We start from the raw sequence: 23959 nt of genomic DNA on the forward strand, positions 1-23959 counted from the left end.
GAAACAGACACTGTATCCCTGTTAAAGACTTAGACGCATGTTATCGACACTTTATCAATGTTACAGAAACTGTACCATGTTACAGACACTATACCATGTTACAGACACTATACCTATGTAACAGGCATTATATCCCTGTTGAAGACACATGCTACAGACACTATATCTATGTTACAGACATAATGCCATGTTACAGACAAGAGTATGTTGTTGTGATGTATTAAATATATATGACAATCGTAGAAAAATACTAATTGTTACGTAGCTTTAAGAAGTTGCTGCCGCTTTGATGTAAAACTTAATATTCTGGTACATGTACCATACTTGCAACGTTCTGTTTACAGGTTAATTAGTTTAAACATATTCATTTAAGCGCGATTGTGAAACAAGTTCTTGCAACTTATATTTATCACTTTCCAGTTCGCTTCCTGGAACCAACCAGTACTGGTGTCATATGAATAAACATGGTCGTGACCCGATTACGGCTCGAACCCATTATCCACGAGTTGAGAGACAGACACCTTAACCACTAAGCCACCGCTCCCCTTTAAGGTTAATTGATATAATATATAAAATGCTACAGTCATGCAATTTATTGAACTTACAGATCTGATTTGGAAAATACATCTTATTCATCAATAGAATTCAGATCGAATAAGTATTAGAATGTAGTTTTGTAAAATTGTAAATTGTTTGTGTAGTGGATCTCAAACAAGACTGTATTATAAATATGTAAATCTCGTAAATACTTGTGTCCTGACACCGCCTTGGGTGACGACGCAATATCTTATACTATATTAGGAGACATCTTAGAAGATGAAAGAGATATTGTAACATATGGCAGACAAAACTGCTTGTCTACAGAATGGTTTCTTTGCTTTGGGGGAAATACAAGTTAGAACATTATGTTTCTAAACATTGTATAGTTCTTGTAATAGGTATATTCCGAACAGCAATGCTTTCTTTAATGATATTTATTTGAAGGAACTTAACAGAGTTTTTTTACAGGATTGGAGGATTGGAAAATTTTTATTTTAGATGTTTATACGATTTCATATTGGTTTGAACCAATAACCAATCATTTATTACAACCATTTACTCACTCTGTATATGCAGAACTATACTTTTATTGTGCAAAAGAGCTTAAAAATGAAAAGCGTTTTTAACTCGAATAAGACTAACAATTGCAGTAAACATTGATTTCTAATTTGATTTTTAGTATATTTCTTTATTGTAGCTTTAATATATTTCATGGTTTAAGTACCGCAGTTGATCATCAAGTATAAATGGCTTTCAATCAAGGATATGCTTTTAGACTTGCGGACCTTATTACAGATCCTTTAATAGTTATACGTTTAAGTTTAGTTTATACAAATTTATTTTAGTTCGAATGTGTTGGAAGCTTTAAGCTTATTGAAACACTCTCGAATCCGTTCCTGGAACCAACCAGTACTAAGCAATGAATGTAAAGTTTCTTGCTCAATGAAACAACGGCTTGCCCCTGACAGGGTTTGAACCCACGCGGTCAGTTATATATTTTATATCTGGCAAACATTTTTTATGTTTTATAGAGCATTATCATTTTGATCACCAAATGTAAAACTTTTATACGGCACATAAAACTATACCATAGTTCAAAATGTGGTAGCCATTGATTGATAATCAATCAAGGTTTATAAGCGAAGTTCAAGGTCAATCAGTCCAACATCGGATTGCCTCAAAAAACTGTGTTTTTGATCATAATATGACTTTTAATTACAAGTACAATTATCTACTGTTATTTTCGTTGTCATCTTTTATTATCTTTTGATGACAAACAGTCTATTAGAAGTTACAAAACACAGTTATTTTTGCATAATTTATAAAGGTATGTTCCAAAGTGTTATTTTGTATGCTAATTGGTCATAAGGGACAACAGAGTTTTTTCAGACCATTGTTCGGATGACTACCTCTTTTCCAGAAACGGCATACAGAAGTAACTCATTACCTAAAGAAACGTTCACGCATATTTTTGTACAAGTTAATGTTTTGTTACTATTTGATTAGGAAATATTATATCACCATTGCATTAGTTGATGTAAACAATCTAACAGAAAAAAGTGTGTGCGTAATTAGCCGATATTGCTAGAGAACTCTTGCCAGATTGCACAAGAGTTTCTATATTTGGTGTGTTTGAAATTACACGATTTTAAATAATGCTAGTTCTCTTTTACATTTGCAGACAGTTTTTGCTCATTAACAGAACTGTATGTTTACAGATTATCGCAAAAAACGAACGTTTTGATCTTTGCTAGATGAAAGAAATACCCAAAAGTAATAGAAATGTTAACTTTATTTGGTTCCTTTAGGGTGTAAAATGTGGGGAAATAACTGCTGATATGTTTTGTTAACATTTATTTTTCAGAAAAGAAAACCATTTCAAAACTTCGAATTTTCATAATATTATACAAGAATAATATTATAATAAGATTGTTTTTATTTCAATTGGTGATAAGGAAATATGTTCAATGGACATAAACTTTACTTTAAAGATAATAATATATATTATGTAAAATGGGTTCTTTAAAAGTCAAACATGTCCTTAAGACATTTGAAATTTATTTGTTCTTATAAACTTTGTTACAAAAACGTGTTTTTATGCAAATTTTCGTCATTTTGATTACATATTATGTTAAAAATGCATCTAACAATTACATTTGTACGCTGATATAAATCGGGGAGGGGGTATTGTATGTGTTACTGCGTTCATGATTTATGACATAGCCACCAAACATATGTTTAAAAAATGTTGTTTTGTGGCAATATAATTATGGCATGACTTGTACATTTTGGTATTCTATTCTGAAAATTAAGCGACTAAAATGCATAGTCAATGTATTGTTGAAAACAATATGCAAATATTATGCTTCATACTTTATGATTTTTAATGACGTTACCATGTATTTAAGAATGGTCTGTTTACTGTTTTGTGTATGGTTTCCTTTTTCTAAAGATATTATAAAGAAAACATTTTTATAAACAAATTGAATGTTATGATATATGTAAAAGACAAGGAATGAAAAAAACAACAACAACAAAAAACAAGAATCAACAAGGGCGAACGGCATTCAATGAACGTATTCTTAAGCAAAAGGAACTGAGTTTAAAAAGCTAAAAAAATATCATGTGATGACCATTAACCTGCTCGAACAAAAGTGATTGGCCTGTGTCACCGGTCAAGAGCCAGGTCATCCTGCACATCTGTACAGTCTGACCAAGGTTAAATACTTTTGGCAGCTCCAATTTTATATGTCTATATAAAATTCCTTAAACTTTTAATGAACTTTTCCTCAGGCAAAGCAGAGCAAATCCATTACAGGAAATAATCTCGGCAGATTCTTGGCTAATCATCATTGAAAACTGGAGAGAATTTGTTCATTGGAATAAATACAAATATAACGAAAACCTACTTTTAATTAGTTTGAAATGTCAAGTTATTTCCTCAAGGGACAGATATCAGTGTATCAATGACTACACGTATTCAAATGATGTATTTAAACTGTCTTTTATCTGCATTTTTTCCTAATTGAATGTATTATGAAGCAATTATAAATGGATCCACTGAAAGCTTGAGAGATATTTTAATTCATAAATAAATGCTTATTTACATAACGATTTTTTTCCCTGATATTGCAATGTTTTATACATAGCTAAGTTTCCTTGTTTGAAGGATTTCTAAGTATGGCCGGACAATCTGCGAGCAATCCGTGTAAGTCGGATGTTTGATTGATAGCTTGAGAGAATTCAATTCAAAACGTAAGCCTGATTCGTATATCTTATAAATTGGATTAATTTCTGTTGTGAAAAGAACTCTGTCCAAAAAAAACTACACCATCTGCACTTAAGCTCACACACGAATCTAAAATCCAATTTCCTATCGCATCACATGCACCAGTTCATCTTTCTACGACATCTTAAGTGGTACGCTTCATTTTTTTTCTTTGAGAACTCTTTGTTGATACTTAAAATGCCTTGATCTTTTGCTATTTCAAACGTCATTGTCAATTGCCGACATGTCAAACGTTTTCGTTCAAAGTTACAATTTCGGGGATTAGATTTCCAACGTTTGCTTTCTATCATAAAGACAGATTGCTTGCAATATATATTCTGTAAAACATTGCGAGTTTGTTGACAGTTTTTATTATGATTGTGATATCTGGGGTTTTGATATATTGCCTTTAACCTTTTAGTGTTATGAATAAGTCTATATGATGCAGAAGACAATAAGAGTGTATTGGTCTATGGCAGAAACTAAATTGTACAGCTTTTATAAAGAAAATACGCAAATATCCAAGCCAATCAGGAACATAAATGTAAAAGATAATTAGTTTTAGACCGAGAATGTTAGTAGAATATATGGCATTGTGTTATAATATGTAACTTGTTTGCCTTTAATTCAATACCAAATGTCAATGTTAAATGAAGTAGTGATTTAAAATTTATTTCTGAAATGACAGCATAAAAGACCGCCAGAACATTCAGCTCTTGATTGATCATGCGGGTCCATGCAACATAATTTATATATGTTTTATGCAAGTTATAAATGTCAGTTTTAGAACTAACTTACAAATTCATACAAACGCAGACAAGTATTTCAGATATAGTACTTTTGAACAACTTCAGTTAAACGAAGATATAAATCCAATTATATGACTTCTTTGCATTGCCATTGTTGCTTCATATCTAAGGAATACTGCTGATGACATATTAACAAAAGGCGGCCTAGAATGTACCGGTTATTCTACGTAATTCCTCTCAAAGTTAAACCTACCTTTGTTTGGAGACGTTCAGAAAAAAATCTCAGCTAATGTAGTCTATTGTTTAATATACTATAGTAAAATCTCGTTTTCACCTTAACAATTTTTTTCTATTAATGTATATGCTAATTTAACGGTTTTGACCGCGTCTTTGTTGACAGGCTCTCTATTGTGATTTGTAAACAGAATCAGCATCCAATTTCCTGTCACTTAATATGAAGTGGAACATCTTAAATAACTGCTAATGGCATGTTTATATTTCTAGAGGGGAGGAATTTGTTGGTATTTACACCGCCATGTCCAGCTTTCAGTTTCAGAGTGTTTTCTTTTCCATCACATTAGATACAGTCCTTTGTTTCTCTAATGTTAACTTGTGTTTCTCTAATGTTAACTTGTATAAAGAGGTGAAATTTCTTGACAAACTCAGCTTTAATCATCTTGATCTCCATTTGCTCTTAAGCGTCAAGAGCAATTAATATTCATTTACAAATGCTCTCAGCGTTTCAATATGTGAAGCGATTGATGTCACCTGGAGTGTTTCCTCTTGAAGAAGTATCGGTCATTAATTAAGACAATGACTTCAGAAATGGACTTGTTTTATAAGCAAAAAAAAAATTTATACGCACATAGGGTCACATCCTCAGTGCACAAAATCTGTATAAGCCACATATGAAGCTTACCAAGGAACTATTTTGTTAAAATCGAATTACTCCGCTCGCTTTAGGACCTTTTCCCCTAATCATTTCTTTCTTTTTCATATATCCCCGCGCCTTGTTGAAGAGTACCAAATAAACAACTGAATGCATATAACCATCTCAGTATTTATGCATTTCAGAGCATTTTTTTTAATAATATTTTATGTTAAAAAGTTGCAGTTCGAGTATAGAAAAAACATTTTAGTTGAATTTTGTTTATACTATTTTCCTGCGTACAAAATGTGCAATGGATGTTTCGAATACTTTCAATTAATTTTAATTGTAATCATAAGCTAAATAAAGAATAGCTTGAGATGTGACAAAATATTAAAGTAATAAAGATCGGCCTGCATTAGTTTGCTACAGGTCTCAAAACGTTGTTGTTGTTGTTGATGCTTTATGGTTTTATATTTGAACTTAAATTATACCTGTATTTGTATCCCTTTTTACAGAACCACCTCATGTGCTATAAGGTTGTTTTTTATATTTATTCTACCTTCTTCTCCTTTTGAGATTATTACTTAATGAAATCTATATCCAAAAGACAGAATAGCATGTTTTTTATCACTTAGGAATATATGGACCGTCTGCATGTCGTAACAGGGAATACGCTATAATGTTTTATATCAAGATTGATCGTTAAAAGAAAATGGTTTTGGACATATTTGTCAACAACCCTGATGGCGATTAAATTAAACGATCAACATAAAAGGCAATTTACAGATATGTCTGGTGTTTACGAGGACCTCTCTCGTTGCAACAGTGATCTTTGGAATTTCAAATCGAATCATTAAAACAGCATTTGTTACATTATACATGTAAATGTTACATGTTCAATTTAATTAAAACGTCGAGTGTGCCTAGATATAGTAAAACAAGAATGCGCAGTGATAAGATCAGATTTTAGAACTAGAATAATTTGACTTATAAAGCACCAGAAACTGTTGTCTCGGTGCTTTGATATTATTAATTAAAAACTTAGCGCGCGGTAAATCAATCGGATACTTTCGCGTAATTAGGTAGGACTGCATCGTACACTTTCTTTAAATAATTGTCGTGCTGAAATCTCAATACTTTGTAGAAAACTTCAACAAGGCTCATTTATTGTTCACGTTAATAGAATCTGTGACAAGAGCATAGCTGGGAGATACTATTCGCGCCTTTCTCATTTTTGATAACTCCGGAAGAGCGTAACCTGTCGTTCTTTTCTGATTTTCTCTTTTGTACTCTTCAACTAGGCGCGTGGATATATGAAAAAAAAGAAATGATTAGGAAAATACGGTCCTAACGGGAACGGAGATATTTATTTTTTTAACAAAATAAATCGTTGGATGGTTTTCACATGCGGCTTATTGGTAATTTGTGCTTTCCGGATTTGACCCTGTGTGCGTGTTAAGTTCTTTCTTAATTACTATATAACAGCGATTTCACGGATAATTCCATTTAAGATAATGACATTGTTGAAGACACTCGAGAGATAAAAATCGACATGAAACAAAATGGAAAGTTATTTTTTTTATTCCTGGATTGACAATGTTTGAATTGCTTCGAAATATTGGTTTAATTTTTTAAAAAAAGAATATGTTAAATTGGTGTTTTAATGATGATTACTTAAGCGGACGAGTATATGTTTTGCAGTGAATTCGTTAACCCGGATGTGATTTATGTAGTTTTGATGAATAAAAAAATGAAATGGACTATGCATACGTGCCCATTGTTTTTGGACTTGATTCTATATTTGTACTTAAGTAGTGGTTAAGTGTCAGATATAAATTGTAAAGCGGAAAATGGTAAAGGAATGTTATATTGAATATGGTGAAATAGGTAACTTGAAGTCGTTTGTTTTGCTTTAATAAAAAAGCCATTTATAAATTGTTGTCTTATATAGACGATTTTCTAAAAGTTACCTGTCAATGTTAAAAAATATAAACGTTTCCATTTGCAATATTTATTCATCTTTAGTATTTTTTTTTAAATATTGTTTCAACCAAATTTGAAAAGAAAAAAGCTACAACCTGACGACCTGAATCTGTATTGTATCAGAGCAAAAAAAATCTACCGAAGGAAACGTCTTTCATCAATGAATAATGAATAATATTCGCATCAATATCCTAATTACATATTCTTCACAATTACATTTTCGTCAGGCTTTTTATTCAATTACACCGGCTTATTTGTGATTACCCGCGAAAATAGCCATTAGTGCTTTCTCACATTAACATATCCCTATCAGCATCTCTTTGTTCACAACATGGCTGTCCAAGAACAGATTTGCAATTGTATATGTTTACAACGACACATCTTTGTCCGTGGAACTTAAACAAGATAATTGTCATTAGTTTTCGCGAGTGGTTTGTACTTATACAATAAATGAAACACGTAAAGAAGACATTGTGCCTCAGTATAATGGTACACTCCGAATGTCGAGGATTATTTGTTCGAGCATTTGTATGTTTTTTGCTACAGAATGAAAAATGAGTTGGCTATATGTGACAATATTTGTGACTATGCTCTTTGCGGGTATAAGTCTGACATATACGTCAAAAACTGAGGTAAAACTTGGGGTAATTCTACCCGAGGATGAACAATATCCATTCAGCCTTAAACGGGTGATGCCCGCCATTGATTATGCCATAGACAATCTTTCTAAAATGAAATTATTACCCGGATGTGTGCTTAAGCTCGAGATCAAGGATTCGCGATGCTCTGAAACGTTTGGACCTCTAGCGGCTGTTGATTTGCACGTGTACAAACACGTTCACGTGTATTTTGGTCCAGTTTGCGATTATGCTATAGCACCTGTTGCCAGGTTTAGTCCGGAATGGAACATACCGGTTTTGAGTGCAGGGGCGCCTGTCTCGGCGTTTGACAACAAGACGGCATATAAATTACTAACTCGAGTGCATGGTGCTCACTCGAATGCCGCTGATTTCTTCTTGGATATTGCTCGTAAATTTCATTGGTCCCATTGGGGGCTTATTTACAATGAAAAGGAAAACATGAAGTCTGAATGCTTCTTTAGGATGGAACCAATATTTGCTAAACTGAATAAAAAGTTTAAATTAGAAGGGTACCCTTGGTACAAACATTTTGATGAGAATAAAGTAGAAAGTGCCGATTTTGAAAAAATGCTGAGGGCAGCCGAATTGCACACTAGAAGTAAGTTATCTTTTATGTATATTCTTTGTTTCTATATGTGCCCTATCAACATTTCTTTTTCCGAAATGAAAATTCCCGGATTTAAATTCAATTTGAAAACAATTCGTATCAATATTTCTTACCACTCAAGTTGAAATTACCAGCATTTCTTTACCTAATATAGACCATAGAGACTGAACTGTACCAGCATTTTGGCTTTAATATCAGGTCCTCGTAGACCCTATGATAAAATAGAAGAGATAATTTGGAAGCCCCAAGGAATGCTCAACACTGAAAAATCAAAAATGTTGCAGACCTGGTTGAGCATATCTTCCTATCAACCAACAAGTCTTTCCATTATAGTAATCACCCTGTCCGTGCTTTGCCGTATTCCCTGTCCTGTTTTAATTTGGGTCCTGTTGGGCTCCTTGCTGGTGGTCCTGTGTTGCTAGGTTTTGTGCGGGTCTCGTTCATTGAGCGCCGTTCTTCCTTGCTTATCATACATTTTTGGTTTAAAATGTGATTTCTTCAAGGAATGTTTCTGGAGCTGCTAAATTAGCCTTCTTAAAATCAAATTAGAATTTTCAGTTTTTTTATTTAGATATTTTACAATATAGAAAATTGATTTCCCCCGGGATTTTGTTATTGTTTCATGATTTTTTGTGTAATTATTCATTATGTGGCAGTTTTAATATTTCGTGATTAAATGTAATGGGTTTCCATTTCTTAATACATGATTGTTGTTTGTTTGTTTTTTTATCAAATCTTTGAGATATGTGAAGATACATTATTTCAAAGAAATAAAAACAAGTAAGACAATCCTGATCCAACGCATTCTTTCTAACCTTACATAAATTCAAATAACTAATACAAAAGTAGAGAAAAATCAAATTGAAGGTTTCGTTTGACAATAAAATATCTGATTTCGTCTTGTAAATCATGAAATGTTTTAAATGTAATATCATATTTCAAGGAGTAATTCTGTACCGGAAGTTTAATCCTCAACCTCCTGAATTTTTCTAATGTATTTACCATCTTTTATTTGTATATCAAAGGATTTTAGTATATCAAAAGGCCAAAAAAAAAATAGCGAAAAATTAGCGAAAAAACGGAATCCCAAATGAACGCCCAAAACGACAAAATTGTACATGTTGCAGACTCGGTTTGATTGAGGCTATTCATGGACGGTACTGAAAAGTGCTGGTACTGGTCATGCTTCCTAGCACTGGCTTAAGCATAATACAATATTAAGAGCCTTGTCGGATAGTATTGGAGTACAGACTGCACTGGCTCTATAATGGTGACATTGCCAAATCTATTATTTTATTTCCTCAAAAAGTTGAAGAGCATAACATATATACATACCAAATTGCAAATATTTACATGAAATGATAAAGAACAAAAAATAGTATGTTAACAAAGCATTAATAACAATTCAAGTGAGGCAATTTCCTTAAGACTAAGTTAGAAAACGCAATTTTGAAAATGAAATATAACAATTTAGATAGTAGGATGGTGTCAAACCATTATACTGGGTTTTTTAACATTCAAGTGAAAATTCGATTGAACATTAACTTGTTAAATCTACAAAAGAAATGAAGAGAAGTTCACAATAATGATAAATGTTAAAAGCAAGTTAATGATATACTAGTACACAGCTTGCTTGTGAGTGAAGAAATTATAGTGCTCTAAACAACATTGAAAAAAGTGTTCCTCGGTTGCATTTTCATTTACATTTTTTGTTCTTTTTTACACGATTTTTGTTCAATTACAGTCCCTTTACTTCAATTATCATTCCTTTGCATCAGTAACTGCTCCTTGGTCTAAATTATTACAATTTCTATTCCTCAATTACCGTTCATTTACCGCAGTTACTATTCCTTTGTCTCACTTATACCTGTCATTTGTATCAGTCCTTCTAGACCTTTAGTTCTTGTTCAGTTACCATTCGTTTGCCTCAGCTTTACCGTTTTTGTCTCAGTTACCATCACTTGGCCCTAATAAACATTATTCTCTCCAGTTACCTTTTCTTTGCCTCAATCACCTTTTATTTACCCTCGTCACTATTCTTGTTTTGTCAAATTACCATGCTATTACCTTTTGCTCTTGTTCCAGTTTGCCCTAGCTTTACCATTTGTCCCTCAGTTACCATCCCTTGGCCCTTACAATCACTCTTCTGTCACAGTTACCATTTCTTTGCCTCATTTACCTTTCATTTGCCCCCGTTACCATTCTTTTACCTTTGTTTTGTTTTGTCAAATTAGCATGCTATTTGTTAGTTTATATTTCTGTGAAAACCTTTGCGTTGCTGTGACAACACAAGCTGTGTTATTCACCCTAGTTTATGAAGTCTATCAGAACCGAGCTTTTATCCAGTAATTTGTTTCACTTTTAGCGATCATAAAATATTCACAATCTGTCAGTGAAAGTATTCTCAGCATGGAAGATTATTGTGTGCTTGTTAAAGCATATGTTTAAAGATTGAAGAAACTGGCTGGCTCTCAAGTGTATTTGTCAAAATTAACGTTGACACATTTGAAGGGAAATTGTGAGATTTTAAGTAGCTGTGCGGAGTCTGTATAAAATGTTATGAAATTTCATCACCATAAAAGCCAAGACAAACAAGCATTACGGCGTAGCGACAAAAGCTCTTATCTGATATTCCTTATATCTACTAAAACTATCAAGTTCTACCGCTTTGATACAATACTGACACGAATATTTTCTGTATGGTACCATGCGTGCTATACTGTCTTTAAATTAAGTTAGTACGTTTTCCAGATGCGTAAAATGGCCTGTATTTGCTTATCAGATAGTGCGATAATGTTTGATATTGTACTCCTAATCAATTCTGTATACTATATATATACTTTTTTAATTAACATTTATAACACATAAGGCTATATTTATTACCAGATATAGGTCATCTGTTACAGGATTACCCTTTTACCTGAAAGGTGATCTGAAATTAAATCCGAATTAATTTGTTTCCAATTTTATGTGATGGGTTTTGGTAAGCTTTATGTTCGCCGGTGTTAGGGAGGGGCGAGATGGATTTGTTCTCCGCTTTTCTTGTACAACGGAATTGTCATGCTTTGAAGTTATTATGGTTTATTGTAATATCATCAACATTTTAATCAGCTATTAGTTTTTGATTCCTTGTAAATTTATTCAAAACTGTTTTTGATTTCGACAAAAATTGGATACAATTTTAAAATATGTTTTTGATTTCGAGAAAGCTGTATTCAATTTTTAAGATATTATTTTGATCTGTGAAAATTGATTAGAATTGAAAATGTTCGCAGACGACAATTTATCCCAGCAAACCAAAGGTTTTTATACGTCTGCTATAAGGCAGTCGCTCTAAGACAAAGAATAAAGAATGACTTAAGAATAGTTTTCTGTCCAATGTCCTTTCAACTGTTTCTGAACTTTTATTTTCGTCTCAACTTTGTCAGTAAGTTTCTTGGTTATTGACATTCCGATATCAATTTCCTACACACCTCACCACATACGAAAAAGAGATCAAGTATTGGAATATATATTAATTGAATTTCCATGTCGTAGTAAATATGCAGATGTGCTTTTTGAATAAACGTGTTCGAGATGAGTCAGTTGTTGGCGATATATCTTGTTGTTGTTGTTGTTGCTTTTGTTGTTGTTGTTGTGCACGTTATTTCAACAGCACGTAAATGAGAAAAATTTAAAGCTTGAAAAGCCATTGTATAATGTTGGCAGTTTGATCTTTTGAGTTGTCTCGAGACTTCTTGTTGTTGTTTCATGTTTTTGGAGTTTCTTGTTTTTTCTTCTTGAAGCTTGTAGACTTGGCTTTTATAAAAGCTTATGAATATGAAATATTTGTATATTGGTATAACAATGATAAATTGTATACATTAAGTGTAGTACAAACTTTTCACATGTACATTCCATTTAGGATCCGTAACAATTTGCATGCATTCGCTTTTCCTAGACATAGCTTACTTAAGACTGCAAGAAATTGCACAGATAAATAATACATATATTTGTTCAGAGAAAGATATACTGTCTGTGGTCCATTGTGCAGCTTGCTATGACGTCACAACTATTACAACAGTGATTGATGTGTTCATTTGTATCACATATCTACACTACATGATGATTGAAAAGATAGAAAGAAGATTATACCATGTGTATTCTGTGGCGGTATAAAATTTACATATCATTTTTCTCACTCAGCAGTAGACGGCTGCCTTAACACCCTCGAGAATAACATGTTAATATAATTATCCCATCGTTTCCTTCTTCAACCTTTATGTTAAGTATTCAAATATAACTTCAAAGCTTTTGAAGTAGAAGAAGACAATAAAGTGTAAACGTTATAATTTTATAATTTTTTCTCTCAAAAAAGGTCTATGGTAGCTGTTGATTATTGAATATTTTAATATTTCAGAAATAGCTTTGCCGTCTTTGAATAATTGGCATGTACCATACTTTTCATCTGTAGATTTTAACAATGACATTTATTATTGACATTAACAACAATGTAATTCTGTTGTTTTCATTAATTTATCTAATTACTTATTATTTTGCTGTTTTTTTGTTTGTTTTTTTGTTGTTGTTTTTTTTTTTCAACAAGAATTTACATACGGTTTAGATATGATGATGAGTTTCTTTTAACTTTTCTTTGAGATCATGGAAAGCAGGCACTCTTGTGAGTAAAATTTACGCTGACTTTTTAGTCCCTCTTTCAATACATATCTGTATTTCTATTTCTTGCATTTCTGCATTCCAAAACTGTAAATTTTCAAAACAAAACCTGTTAATACTTTTGGAGAAATGTTGAAACTAATTTGCCATACCATAATTTATGTATTTGTTCTGACTATCACTATGGTTTTATATATATGGTGACGCATGTTTGGCTACAATTTGTTCTTTATTTTCGTTCTTGAAATTTTCAACGTTGGACTGAGTGCAAAGAAACGGTGTTGGCGTCTGATTTGCGATATATCACTTTAAAATGCAATTACAAACAAATTAATAAATAACTAAAAGGTGTGGGTGACGGGGGGGGGGGTAAAAATACGTTTGTTGATCTGTTGGCAACATTTACAAGTTTGAAGAAAATACATCCTGTATGTTACTGTTTAGTTAACATAAAATGAAGATTAATAGACGTGTCTTGGTTTTTACATTGCACTAAATTGACAGCATTCTTTTTATTTACCTGCAATAGCGTAAAACAAAATGTATCTGGCATGATTCTTTGACTTCATACGTTTGAAAACAAGAACAAGAAAATAATCAGAACAAAAAATCATCATATCTTCCCCTATATAACTTCCCTATTTCGCCTAACATGGCAAGATAATAATACAAATATAATTGAATTTCTTCAATTATCTCCCCTAGGACTCTGATAGTGATCAGTTTGTATCATTGAGAAGTAACACCCGATAGGCATGAATTAAACCCGCCCTTCTTTATGTCTTAATCATGTCGCGTAAATTAGATTAAAAACATGTCGTTTTTGTAGAAATGAAAGTAAATATCTCTAGGGTAGAGCAAAAGTCAAAGACTGCAATTGATACATGATGTATTATCACATTTAGACCTTCGCGTACGCACTAGGACACCGCCCGGAATGCTCTGGACCATTTTCCATAGACAAAACCTAATAAGCGTTTCCTTAACAAATAGATGATTATTTTCTACAAAATAGTCGGTTGAACGTTTGATGTTGGCTGTGTTTAGCTTTCCAATGTACATACAGGATGTGACGTCATGTAGAACGTATAGAAGTACATGTATCACTACAAGACAGCGTCCTATTTAGTATTAATCATTTAAATGACTTCCCGACAGACAGCTTTACAAACTGTTTAATGGTTTCTTTATTTCTAGCAAACCAGCATTTCTCTGCTACTGTTAGACACTTTGAGTAATCAGTTTCAGAAATAAAACCAAATTCGTGGCTAGACACGGTGATATACATGCACTAACGATCCTGTAAAATGACCGAGAAATATTATTGTAAAGCGTGACATTTATCTAAAAGAGAAAGTCAAAAAGCCCTTGACCCTAGGAACAAACCCTGCAAGACTGATTGAAGTTTAAAAAAGTTTTTTTTTTAAAAGTTCACTAACAGATGCACACAGATATGTGAATCGTTTTATGCAACCACATCGCAAATGCTACGGTGGCAATGTCAACTTCGTTGCTCACATTGTTTATGTGACAGTTTTTGAACGTTTTGTTATGTGACAGTTTTGAAAGTTTGTTTTTGTTTTTTTTTTTGTTATTTTTATTTTATTCATTTTTTTTTTGGGGGGGGGGGGAGACTACGGTGGTGCCAGAAAACGGCGTGTTATAGATTTTAAAATTATAGCAGAAATATATACAACATAGTGGACCTTAAAGGCTTTCATTTTTTTTTCTATTTTAGAATGATAAGATATTGTATTGGACGTTGGGAACATTTTATAGCAATTAGAATTTTATCATTCAATGGTGTTAAAATAGATTATATCATGAATAATAGATAAGGGAAATCGCTAATACCTTATGTTAACATAATATGCGTTAATACTTGTGATGTAATACGTTCCCATTGACCGGAATAAAACATCCAAGTATAATATAATGAGCTTTAAGCTGATTTTTTTCAGAAATTCATTAGATAAGTCACGTTCCAAACCAATATAATTGGATTAAAACCAAAGGTTAACAAACACACAAGATTAAATAATGGTCAAAGCAATTTCTTGATATATTTAGTTTGATTAAACAAAAATGTTGGATGTTTCAAGTCCTGATCTTTTTTATAATTTGTCCTCCCTTCTTTAAGCTAGAAAATTTGTGAGATACATGAGAAAATGCATGATAAGCAGCTTCTTTTTATTTTCTATCTTCTAATGTCTTTCTTTCTATTTATTGTTTTAGTTTTTAGGTGCCGTGTAGATATATTAAATCAGGAATGTAAAAACACATGTATTGTAACAAGTCTTGTTCTTACGCTCAGTCCTACCGTTTCCTTGTGGCCAATGTAATTCGTTCTAACACTGAAGTTTTCAATGTATCATTACTGTATAAGGAGAGAGGAAACAGTCTAGGAAATACCAATACTAATATATTTTACCTATCGCATTTTGTCAGTTATAAGAGACAAAGAAAGATAACCGTGAAATACACGTAATGCTTGTGGATGCTAGAGTTGCAAATGGCTTGGAATTGAATATTTTTAAGACGACATTTGATGTGTCTGGGTTTTTTATGTAAACTAAGCGCAGATAGATTTGAAGTGACTTTAGATAAGACTAAATATAGAAACAAATTAAAGCTGATTTTGGTTTCAAGACAGTTCATTCAGTCTTATTCTAAAGATTTTTTATCACGTTGCATTTTAGATTGAATTAATTTTGGTTTGTTTTGTGGGGATTTTCTTTCATTTTTGCATTTATTATTATTGCATAAATAGAAACATTTGTATCTTAAAGTAAATGTAGGAGTAACTCAATAAAGACTTTATCAAATGGAAAGATCACCTGAATGTCGTAAATAAATTAAAATTATAATAAAGGTTATCAAATATGAAAAGTTTAAACAATTTCCTATTTGAATACAAAAATGGTTGCAAGCATGTGTTTCAGTCTCGTAAAGGTCGCTGATTGTTTAGCTAATTTATCCAAAGACTTTCTTTTCTTCATGTTCATAATTATGACAATTATGTTAGCCTATCTTTACTTCTTTACTCATGACGACAAGTGAATTTTCATCAATATGTTTTAGATATCATGTATTCCCAAAACGAACTGTTGACATAAAATATTTGTCTTGCATTTATCCGAATCTTTACTTGGACCAATAATTTGTTTACCGTTTTCTTATGTCCGTCTGAAAACATTCACAGAGCAGCTCTCAACTTGTCATTTATTGCGGCTGAATGGTAGGTCTTTGGCATTGATAGACTGTACATATGTAATTCAGGTTTTCCATCACCGTGAATTATATGTTTCATGTATTCTGTTGATTCATCAAACATCATGTCTAGACAACGTCGGGGAAAATTATCCCTCCCGACGAACGGAGAATATAGAATTATAGCATCTGAGTGTTTTACTATGATGTCACAATGTTCTGTTGTGATTAATATTGAATATACATGTTTAATATAAATTTGTAAGAGACAATTGCTGGCACTATTGGTTCTAACAGTAATTCGAACGTGCAAAGTTTAGATACATTAATTCTTATTCGTTATTTCGTTAAATTTTAGTTTTAGATTGACAAACGACAAGGTTTTTTGTTTCTCATTAAGGATAAAGATGTACAGTTTTCTGTTATTTTCTAAATAATGTTTTTTTCCGATATAAACACCATGTAAACAATTGGACATCCTTGTTGGCTGATTTTGGTCTGCACTGTTCGCTATTAAGCCAATAATTGCTTTGTACAATGTGAGAGATAATCAAGATCATTTATGATCTTTCGCGTGGTAGCAGTTTAGGTGTTTTGCCTAACACTCCTTTTAAATTTTTCCATGTAAAATAAGACAAGCCATTAATGGACTTGCGAATTTTCAGTGCTTTTTATGTTATCTTAAGAGTTTATCTTTAGAAATGCATTTCAGAACTAAAAAACACATTGCATTAATCTAATTAGAAGACGCCAATTAACAATTATAATGAGCAAATATGCAGAAATAGATTCTGCCCTCTGCTATTCCGATTGCAAGATGAGAAAACTATTTGCACGTAATGTGAAACGTTTGCACAGTTAAGATTATTATCTTGTTGTTAACTGTATCTTTTTATTGTGTCAGTAAATAATGAGAAGAGCTGTTTATGTCAACACATTATTTTTATATAAAGTAAAAAACAAATATCTCTTGATGACAACTTTGCAATTTTTTGGCTTGATTATGTTATCTTTGTGCGTCATTTCTCTTTTTAATCTGTTATAAAATAGAGAAAATAAGAATCTCTAAAGGAAGCCCAAAAACGGCAAAATTGAAAAATCGGTTTGATTGAGCCTGTTTTCAAGTGCAAACTACCGTCCACGCACCCCTAGCACCGGTCCGTCTCGATTAATTTCCTATGATTGACCCTTGTTGTCGTCCCATGCGCTGATACCAGCCGGTGAAGTCTGAGTATATATTCTATAACTATTACGTATAACACAACGTGTGCAAGTCAGAAACCATTGTTACATGTACCACTTTGCTTTCTGACAAATATTTAAACATCAGTAGTTTGCCCCTTGAAGCTTCCTGTAATTGTTTAGGCATTAGATTATTGCATCGTTTATAACCACATGACTAAATGGGTTTAAATAACTTGAGTTTGTGCACCAATTAGCTCCAGCAGGTGAGGTTGTTTTGATGCTCGCAACCGGGTTGTTTGTTGTGAGGGCCGAAAGAGTCTTTCCGTTTTCATGTTATCTGTGTTGTTATATTTTCATCCTCAAGGGATTGTTCGGCGTTTAGTGTTGGTGCCCCCCTCCGTGTCCAGTCTTCATAGACATGGTTTCTTTGGGGTCTTCCTGGACTTCTAACCGCTGATCCTTGTTGCTTCGGGGGTTGCGTTCATTAAAAGCCGCCTCTCCTTGTTGATCTTTTTATCATATGTTTACCCCTGGTGTTGCTTTTAAGTTCGCAACACCCGAGATTAGCCAAAAACATCTTTCCTCTTTCGGCACCATATGCCCTATACTGTGTTGATACTGCCGTAAAACCAAATTAACAATTCAAATATCAGTAAGGAGACGTTAAGACAAAATTAAAAAATGTTGCATTGAGCCTGTTTATCACCAATATATATTTTGGCATATGCAATCAGTACTGACTTGAAATGCCCTATTTGCCAGTGCTTAAAAGTAGTTTGTTGACAACTTGACACTGTCTTTAGTTTGGTCGGGCTATTACATAGGATAGGGGGCCATGTTACTGTAAACAGAACAAAAGAGAACCATAAGAGTTCATTCCGTAACAATAGAATTAGAGGCCATGGCCCTCTATTAAACAAAAGAAAATAACAAAAGAAATGGCCCCTTGTTCAGCGTTCGCTAAAAATAAAACGGTGTTGCAATGACCATGCGTTGTCTTTCTAGGCCCTGTCCTGCTGTGTCTTAAAATGAACAAGTATTTGATTTCGAATGCTTTATTTTTCATATTCTTTCTTAAATTTTCTATAATAACAAGATGTTTGCAAAAAATATTTATTGTTCGGAAGACAATATAATAATTTTGGTATGTAGCTTGCAATAACATATCACATATTTACATTATTAACTTGATTCATTGCAGACTTGATTATGACTTTTTATTTTGAAATCAAAGTAAAAGCGCTCGGATTGTAAAAGATATGTGTATTATATTTACACTATATGTATCTTTCCCAAAAACAATGTCAAATTAAGAAAAACTGAATCCATAAAAAACGGCCAAAACGACAAAATTGTAAATGTCGCTGGCTTGGTTTGATTGAGTCTGTTCAATGTGTTCATGGACGGTACTGGAAAGTACAAGTTACCGTCCACGCACCTCAGCACCGCCTCTAGCAGAATTCGACATTTAAACACGACAATTTACTTCTAAAATAATGTTACAAATTTGTATATGTCACTGGGAAAGGATTTTTGATAATAGAAGTTTTCTCCAAGTATTTTTATGGCTTCCCTATTTGAAGTAATGTAATGGAATAATTGTGTGGCATTTTCTGTAAATATAAGTAAAGTCTAGACTAGATGTCCAATTAAGACCATATTTTGAGGTGAAGAGTTTTTAGGGTTGATGTAAACTGTCACAATAACGTATAATAGTTTGTCATATTTTATGAAATACTGAAGTAGATTATTTTTGTTTCTATTTTTCCTTAATATGATTGATATAAACAAGCGTTTGTTTGTTTTGTTGGAGTTTAAATCACCATCGATACATAAAGATTATGCGGGGACATTCCATCTTTACTGGTGGAGAAAGACTTCAGTAGCCCTGTCTTGCATTTTATCAGGCACGAGCGGGCACCGGAGTAAGCTCGCCGGATAGCGTCCTAAACATGAAATAATCCAACATCCTTGATAGGATTCGAACCCAAAAGGATAAAAGAGCAATTGGTTTGAAGTTTGTCACTTTCATCACTCGGTCACGTATGAGCAAGAAATTATTGTAATTGAAAAACTGTTTAAAGTTATTCATCAAACACCGATTCTGTTTGAAATAAGGAAATGCAAAAATAATTTATATATACATAGTACCAATTATGTTCAAATAAGGAAATGCATAGATAAGTTATATATAGTATCGATACTGTTTGTAATAAAGAACTGCATTTATGTATAGTACCGATCATGTTTGGAATAAGGAAATGCACCAATAATTTATATATAGTGCCGATCTTTTTGAAATAAGGAAATGTACAAATAATTTATGTATGGTACGGATGTTTGGACTAAGGAAATGCAAAAATGCAATATACATATACAACACCGATCCTATTCGGAATAAAGAAATGCATAAATATTGTCTTTATAGACCTGTTTCAACATGTTATATATCAACAGTATAACCTGTTATTATATGATACAAAAGTATCGTGATTCTTGAGCAGATAAATGGATGTCTGGCTTTAGAGGGAGTGCAACTAAAGCAAATATAAAATGTATTCCTAGGCGATCTTTTCAAAAGTAGTCCATATTGGGATAAAGTTCAGGTCACAATTCCATTTACTTTTATTTCATTTGCTAAGTGCACCTATTCATTTGACCTAAATATACACCAAATCGTAGCTTGAGAGAAGGGAAATGAAAATGGGTCTTGCTACGCCAAGAGGGGGACTACGTGCCAATGTTGACATACATCGACTGTAGCATATACAAATGTAATACTGAAAAATAATGTTATTAGGGACAACAACAAAACAATATCATACTTTAACTAATTTTATTTTATAGTCATACATAGTGGCATATGCAATTTATCTCACTGAGTAATGTCTTAGTTTATCTTTGGCATTTTATGGGCACGACTCCATTAATAAAAGCCAAAAGGTTTGGATACCGGGCATACAAAACCCTGTTAGGGCATCCATAGCAAAGCAAACAAATGACACAAAATCAAAACAAGCAAATGGAACAAACTGTATAGCTTTTTGGAACAGTATGTTCTAGAAAATAATTGATCAAAGCAATACTAGTCTTTCAATTCTTCATTCACAAAATAGTCAATTTTCACAAATGTATATGAGCAACAACACAGCATTGACACTGTTGCGCGAAATTGGTTCTGGGAAGCAGAAACCAGTATCGCCAGTATCACAAAATGTCTATTCGCCGGCCGCAAAATGCAAATTTAGCAGACACAACATGTGAAATCTAGTATTTTAAAGTTCATAGAACACATCTCTGGAGTCGCACCGTTGTCGAATTCTCTATGCTGGTGGTTTTGGCCCAAGCAGTTTTCCTAAAAGATACCTCTTCCGTGGTATTTAGTAGGGCTAGCTGTCTTGAAACACGTCGCATATGTTGGCTGATCTGAAAACATATCAAAAGAGGACAGAGACAACAAAACCAGCATGACACTAGTATTAAATTTAAGCTCAAATCTTTGACACTTCACACTCATAATTGACGAGGAGGGCGGGTGGGTTTTTTCAACTACTCATTTCTTCCTTGTTACAATATTCGACGCCAGCGTTAAAAGGATATGACGTAGATACAGTACCTACGTCATAACCAGGGCAGGGTATAAGTTGTTCCCCAAATAACAGAGACTATTCTATAGAAATAGTCATCATTGTTTAAGAAAATATTTTTTTGTTAGTAAAAATGGTATACGAATTTGGATTTTACGCAAAGGAAAAATAACATACCTTTAGAAATTAGACGAATTCCATTCGTATATTTATACAATATTAATATATTGCTCTAATGAATGGTTTCTGCTTTTCTTTTAAAAGTTATATCATCTTACCTTAAAGGGACTTGATTGATGTTTTTTGACATGACGAGAATGGAAATAAAGTTTTGAGAAAAATGCTCCATTTGATGTAGGTCTAGACCAATACCTTGTGCGCAAAATTACAGATTATTCGCTGACTCCATTCTTCCAGAATTACTAACCATTTTTACTAAGAAATTTGTAACGCTTTTCAATCAAATCAGGCTAACAATAGCACAAAAATACGATTTTCAATTCATTTCTAAATATATATGTGAACTATCATTCTCATTCTTCCTGTATTATGTACACAAGTAAATTTATATAGGAAATTCAAATTTTAAGTTTTAAGGCTTTTTGACCTCAGTTGAGTTCCTTTAACCCTAGATTATTGTGCAACTTTCACGACAGTGTTATTCTTATTCGTTACCATTGAGAATTATATTTAACTCAGAAAACTTACTCGCGCATGCGTATTATTATCCTTTTAGCAGGAAATATCTTGTCTCTCTAATTATATATTTAATGCGTTAATTATTCAAGCTAATAAATCATTTGAGTGTAGTGTGGTACAGTAATTGGGTGTTAGAGCTGCAAGTGAGTTCTAGGGCGATAGTTTATTCAACTTTCTTACATTAAGAACGTTTTAAGAGGCCAAAAAAATCTGTTATTAAAGTAGATTTTTGCAAAATCAGACTAGAATATACTACATGTATATGTAGTACGACGTTTGTGTTGCTTCGTTTGGAAAGGTTTTTCCTTATACAGCCGTGATTATTTCTAAGATTTATAAGGGTTTTTTTTACAAACACTCTAAATCAATGTTCCTTTAAAATATGAATAATTAGATAATAAAGGTTTTTCTAGACATAGAAAATAAAAGACTGATCGTGTATCTGTATGTAATTTTAAGGTATAAGGCCCTTTTATTAGTAATTTCAGTAATTTGTACCTAGGCAAATTAGGAAAATCTAAAATAGCGCAACTGCTTTTCTTTAAACTTTGCATGATTAAAGCTTTTATGTCTTAACTATTTCCGTTAAATTACAGGAGATAGTTTGTAACTATTATCGCAAATATTTGGTAATACCTAAAACACCCGCATGTCGACCCTCTCAAATGTGTGCATACATACTGTTATTTGCTATCAATTGGAACATATTTACATTTCTATGCTGATAGGTATCCGTATGACTGTGTTGGTGCGTAGCGGAAAACCCAACAACAACAAAAACAACATTACAGTTCTTTACACATGGCACATACAAACATAATATATATATAAAAGTTTCTACAATTATAACTTAAGTTTAGCATCATTTATATACACGCATATATACTTTTCTCATTACATGTAACAAAAAGGTCACTTTGTCGCTTTAAACATTCAATGCTATAGAGTTAATCTTGTATTCCTAAATGCAGTTGAATCGTCTGCATTTAAATCGAATATTTTATCAAATTTGTCGCTACTGTCATTTGATTAAATATGTTTAAAAATATTGACGGAAATGTTCAAATTTTAATTTAATTTTAAAAATTGAAAATGCAACTTTCAAAAGTGCATACTTATTTAAATTACTTCGTGCAACACGAAATTACTTATATTGATTGATTAAACAGCTTTATTCATATGCGCGTATTGAATTTGTTAATACAGGAATAGATGAAATAGTTTAGAAATATTTATTCCGAATCTCAAGCACCTTTCGTTATTTAGAGAGGAAAAGGAAACACACGTTCTGTGATCGTAAATTTAAGTTAAAATTAACGGAAAGAAAATAATTGCAGAAAGGATGATAAAAACGAGCGTATTTATGATGTCAGTTCGGCGGTGATTTTGACAGTCTCGCAAAATATTGGGACATCATTACGCCATGATCACTATTAAGTGTGAAATTCAATAGCATTATAACAAATGAAGAAACGCTTCAAGTGCTACTTAAAGAATGCTGTATTGTTACGACAGAATCGATCTGATAACTCATTCACTAATTACGAATATCGTTTTCTACTAAGCAAGTTCGGTATATTGCCGGCTGATCACTCTAAATCCGTGTAATTACTGCGAGTCGCGAAAACCAATATCATATCATATTTTGAGTCTTCAACGAAAACGTTTTGAATGTCGCGTCGTTCATAATTGGTATTTCTGTCTGAAAAGCTAATGGTTTACGCATGTATGTCCGACATTTTTAACATCGGAGAATGATTTCTTGTGACTGTATGATACGTCGCGACCATTTGTCTTTCTGGTAGTTTATTCTCTTTGGATTAATTTTGGTAATTATTGGTGTTTGATTCAAATCTTATTCTGTAATACCAAGTATTATTGAATGCAGACAAATCTAGTCTCGGAGGGGAAAAAGGATTAAACTTAGTTAATTTAAAAGATTAGTTTAGGATTACGCAATTCA

The 23959-nt window shown here is 32.6% G+C and overlaps 1 protein-coding gene across 1 annotated transcript in view; it reads left to right on the forward strand.

Annotated features, from left to right (window-relative positions):
- Positions 1 to 23959, forward strand: part of LOC132759222 (atrial natriuretic peptide receptor 1-like) — a 237583-nt gene that overhangs the window by 93123 nt on the left and 120501 nt on the right. The gene's annotated exons all lie outside the window — the stretch shown is intronic.

The sequence above is a fragment of the Ruditapes philippinarum genome, unplaced genomic scaffold (assembly GCF_026571515.1).
Source record: "Ruditapes philippinarum isolate M1 unplaced genomic scaffold, ASM2657151v2 ctg20_1_1_1_1, whole genome shotgun sequence".
Lineage (NCBI taxonomy): Eukaryota > Metazoa > Mollusca > Bivalvia > Venerida > Veneridae > Ruditapes > Ruditapes philippinarum.